A 5,372-nucleotide genomic window follows, 5' to 3' on the forward strand; every position below is an offset into this window, starting at 1 on the left:
TGCAGGGCCTGTGACAGCCTGGGCCCCAGGAGCCAGGGTCCCCCCCCACCCCGCCAGCCTGATCCCCACAAGGCTGCAGCCAGCCCCTCGATGGCCCGTGCACCGTCCCTCTGCCATCTCCATCTTTTTTTTTTTTTTAATTTTATTTATTTATGATAGGCACACAGTGAGAGAGAGAGAAGCAGAGACATAGGCAGAGGGAGAAGCAGGCTCCATGCACCGGGAGCCCGACGTGGGATTCGATCCCGGGTCTCCAGGATCGCGCCCCGGGCCAAAGGCAGGCGCCAAACCGCTGCGCCACCCAGGGATCCCTGCCATCTCCATCTTGTTCGCTCATGCTGTGGGTCATTGGTCCTCCCTGCCCACCTATTCCAGTCTCCTCTGAGCGCCTGCCAGTGGTGCAGGAGGGAGGACCGGGAGCCCTGTGTGGCTTTGGGCAGGCCACGAATCTGCCTGGAACTTCATTCCTCCAACTGTAAAATGAGGTCAGTCATCCTGTTCTGCTGTCCCCATGGGACTGTCCAGAGGCTCTGAGGCAGACAGTGTGGGTCCCTCGTGAGAGCAGAGGTGCTGGGAGGCAGTATCACCACTCGTGGCCCCCCCAGACCACTGCTGCCCTTGCCCTCCCCCCGCCTGCAGCCCCCACAGCCCTCTGCTGTAGCACCAACTCTGGTGTTCATTAAACATGGTCTCTTTACATGAAAAAAAAAATAGTATATAGAACTTGAGGGGTTTTTTTCTTATTTTTTTTTTAAATTTTTTTTTTTTATTTTTATTTATTTATGATAGTCACAGAGAGAGAGAGAGAGAGAGGCAGAGACACAGGCAGAGGGAGAAGCAGGCTCCATGCACCGGGAGCCCGACGTGGGATTCGATCCCAGCTCTCCAGGATCGCGCCCTGGGCCAAAGGCAGGCGCTAAACCGCTGCGCCACCCAGGGATCCCGGGTTTTTTTCTTATGATGCATTTATCTTTCAGTTTAAAATTTTCCGACTTTTTTCTCTTTTCCATTTCACCTAGTTTCTTATTTTATAAACTCTTTGTTTTTAAGTCTTTTGGTTTTTAAATTTTACAATTACATGTTATAAACATATCCTTCATTTTTGGCTTCCTTTATCTGTATTCAATTTTATTTTTGTAAATATATATATATATATATATTTTTTTTTTTGCTTTTTTATGCCATTGGAATTTAGTATCTTTTAACACAGAGAACAAAATACACTCAGAAACAAGTGGATCACCCTGTTTTGTCCACTCTGTGAGATTATATTCTCTCATTACCACCCATTCCTCTCTCTCTCTCTCTCTCTCTCTCATTTTTCTTTTCTTTTTCATTGTATTTTTCTATTATTTTCTGGTTCCTGAACTATTCACAATTGTCTAGTCTGTATTTTGTTTAGGTCATGGTTGATATTTTTGACTCTGCACACTCGTACAGTCATTCTTCTGGACAGTCTGGACAACAAGACTAGAAAAAGGAATTCACAACAAAAGAAAGAACCGGAGGTAATACTCTCTGCCACAGATATAATGAATATGGATTTAGGTAAAATATTGGAGTTGGAGTTCAGGATAACAATTATAGTTATAGTTGGGCTTAAAAAAAACATAAAAGACTGTAGAGAATCTCTTAGGGCATAAATGAGATCCAATTAGGCTGAAATTAAAAATACTCTAATGATATGCAGTCTAAACTGGATGCTCTAACAGCTAGGGTAAATGAAGCAGAAGAAAGAGTAAGTGACATAGAAGATAAGTTGATAGGAGCTGAGGAAAAGAGAGAAAAACAACTAAGAGCCCATGAGGAGAGGCTCTGAGAAATAAGTGATGGTTTGAAAAAAAAATTATTATTAGAATACCTGGGAGCACAAAGAGAGAGATAGAGTGTCAGAAGATATATTCGATGAATTCATAGCTGAGAACTTCCCTAGTCTGGGGAAGGAAATAGGCATTCATATCCAAAAAAGTAGATAGGATTACTCCCAAAATCAATAAAAATACAGCAAGATCCCAATATATAACAGTTAAGCTTGTGAATTTCGGAAATAAAGAGAAAATCCTGAAAGGGGCTTGAGAATAGACCACATACTGGGTCACAAATCAGGTCTCAAACGATACCAAAAGATTGGGATTATTCCTTCATATTTTAAGATCACAAAGCTTAGAAACTAGAACTCAATCACAAGAAGAAATTTGGAAGGAACTCAAACACTTGGAGCTAAAGAGCATCCTACTAAAAAATGAATGGGCCAACCAGGAAATTAGAGAAGAATTTAAGAAATTCATGCAAACTAATGAGAATGAAAGCACAACCGTTCAAAACCTTTGGGATACAGCAAAGTTGGCCCTAAGAGGGAAGTGCATTTCAATACCAGCCTCCCTCAGAAAATTAGAAAAATCTCAAATACACCAGTTAACCTTATCCCTAAAGGAGCTGGAGAAAAAAATAGCAAATAAAGCCTAAACCAAGCAGAAGATGAGAAATAATTTTAAAAAAGAGAGCAGAAATCAATGAAACAGGAGATAGAAGAATAGTAGAACAGATTAATGAAAGTAGAAGCTGATTCTTTGAAAGAATTAAAAAGTTATATAAACCCCTAGCCAGACTTATCAAAAGTAAAGAGAAAGGACCAAAATTAATAAAATCATAAGTGGAAGAGGAGAGCTCACAACCAACACCAAGGAAATACAAATGATTTTAAGAACATATAACGAGCAACTATATGCCAACAAATTAAGCAACCTGGGAGAAGTGGATGCATTCCTGAATACCTATAAACTACCAAAGCTGAACGAGGAAGAAATAGACAACCTGAATAGACCAATAAATTGGTCTATTTAGCAAGGAAATTGAAATAGTCATCAAAAACCTCCCAAGAAAGAAGAGCCCAGGGCCAGATGGCTTCCCAGGGGAATTGTACCAAACATTTAAGTAAGAAATTATACATATTCTATGGAAGCTCTTTCAAATGATAGAAATGGAGGGAAAACTTCCAAACTCATTCTATGAGGCCAGAATTACCTTGATTCCCAAACCAAAGACCCCACCAAAAAGAATTACAGACCAATAATGCCTGATGAACACGGTGCAAAATTTCTCACCAAGATATTGGCCAAAAAGATCCAACAGCACATTAGAAGGATCATTCACCATGACCAAGTAGGATTTATTCCTGGGATGCAAGGGTGGTTCAACATTCACAAATCAATCAATGTGATAGATCACTTTTTTTTTTTAAGACTTTTTTATTTATTCATGAGAGACACACACAGAGAGAGGCAGAGACACAGGCAGAGGGAGAAGCAGGCTCCATGCGGGAGCCTGATGCCGGACTCGGTCCTGGGACTCCAGGATCACACCCTGGGCTGAAGGCAGGCGTTAAACCACTGAGCCACCCAGGGATCCCAATAGGTCACTTTAATAAAAGAAAAGACAGGAACCATATGATCTTCTTAATACAAGAAGAAAAAGCACTGACAAAATACAGCATCCTTTCTTGGTTAAAACTCTTCAAAGTATAGAAATAGTGGGACTATTTCTCAGTATCAAAAAGCCATATACGAAAAGCCCACAGCGAATCATTCTCAATGGGGAGATCCTGAGAGCTTTTTCCCTAAGAGCAGGAACACGGCAGGGATGTCCACTCTCACCACTGTTATTCAACATAGTCCTAGAAGTCCTTCCTTAGCAATCGGACAAGAAAAAGAAATAAAAGGCATTCAAATAAGCCAAGAAGTCAAACTCACACTCTTTACAGATGACATGATTCTGTACGTAGAAAACCCAAAAGACTCCACCCCAAGATTGCTAGAAGTCATACAGCAATTCGGCAGTGTGGCAGGATACAAAATCAATGCCCAGAAATCAGTGGGATTTCTATAACTAACAATGAGACTGAAGAAATAGACATTAAGGAGTCAATCCCATTTACAATTGCACCCAAAAGCATAAGATACCTAGGAATAAACCTAACCAAAGAGGTAAAGGATCTATACCCTAAAAAATACAGAACACTTCAAAAAGAAATTGAGGGAGACACAAAGAGATGGGAAAAAACATTCCATGTTCAAGTTAGGGTTAGAGTTCGGGTTCGAGTTCAGGTTAGGGTTTGGGTTAGGGTTAGGGTTTAGGATTTGGGTTAGGGCTACAATTAGGTTTAGGGTTAGAGAGTTAGGGTGAAGGTTAGGGTTAGGGTTCGTGTTCGATTTAGAGTTAGGGTTAGGGTTAGCGTTTAGGGTGGGGTCAGGATTAGTTTTATGGATTAGAGGCTAGGGATTAGTGTTTGGTGTTCGGTTAGTGATACGTCTAGCGTTAGGCTAGTGAAGGTTAGGGTTAGGGTTATTTTCTGTGTACAGTTAGAGTTTGAGTCTGGTCATATGCCTCACATCTGGGACTCCCAGTATCTTTGCTGGGTTAGTTTTAAGTGGTATATCTAGGTTTTGGTAGAGGATGGTCTGGCTCCAAGAATTCAGACGCCTCACCAGAGAATCAAACTCCAGGCCCTGAGGGGTGAGCGCAGACATGGCCGGCATCTCCTGAGCTGAGATAAGGAGGGAATTTGTGGCTCTAAATACTCTTTATTTGGATTTTCATTTTCCTTTCTGTTTTTCTCTCTCTTGTGCACCCATTTAATGAATACTAATTATTATTTTTAAAGTTTTCTTTAAATTTATGTTTGTTGGGATCCCTGGGTGGCGCAGCGGTTTGGCGCCTGCCTTTGGCCCAGGGCGCGATCCTGGAGACCCGGGATCGAATCCCACATCGGGCTCCCGGTGCATGGAGCCTGCTTCTCCCTCCGCCTGTGTCTCTGCCTCTCTCTCTCTCTCTGTGACTATCATAAAATAAAAAAAAAAAAAAAAAAAAATTTATGTTTGTTAACACAGTATAATATTTGTTTCAGGTGTACAACACAGTGATTCAACACTTGGATACAAGTCCTGGTACTCATCACAGGTGCCCTCCATCATCCCCCCCCCCCCCGAACTTCCTCTGGTATTTACTAGTTTATTCTCTATGGTCAAGAGTGTGGGATCCCTGGGTGGCGCAGCGGTTTAGCGCCTGCCTTTGGCCCAGGGACGATCCTGGAGACCCAGGATCGAATCCCACGTCGGGCTCCCAGTGCATGGAGCCTGCTTCTCCCTCTGCCTATGTCTCTGCCTCTCTCTCTCTCTCTCTGTGACTATCATAAATAAAAGTTAACAAAAAAAAAAAAAAAAGAGTGTGTTTCTTGGTTTGCTTCTTTCATTCCTCCCCCCTCCTTCGCCAGTTTGTTTTATCTCTTAAAATCCACACATGAATGCAATCGTATGGTAATTGTCTTTCTCTGACTTAGTTCAGTTAGCATAATTCTTTTTATGTTGTAAATGGCA

General features: G+C 41.8%; 1 long non-coding RNA gene across 1 annotated transcript; it reads left to right on the top strand.

Annotated features, from left to right (window-relative positions):
• The first annotated feature begins 266 nt into the window (after positions 1 to 266).
• LOC121498213 lies at positions 267 to 5,056 on the top strand. Its single transcript, XR_005989638.1, has 3 exons — positions 267 to 485; positions 1,403 to 1,508; positions 4,904 to 5,056. It is a non-coding gene; the product is annotated as an uncharacterized LOC121498213 (long non-coding RNA).
• The last annotated feature ends 316 nt before the right edge of the window (positions 5,057 to 5,372 follow it).

Source organism: Vulpes lagopus, chromosome 8 (genome assembly GCF_018345385.1).
Source record: "Vulpes lagopus strain Blue_001 chromosome 8, ASM1834538v1, whole genome shotgun sequence".
Taxonomy (NCBI): Eukaryota; Metazoa; Chordata; class Mammalia; order Carnivora; family Canidae; genus Vulpes; species Vulpes lagopus.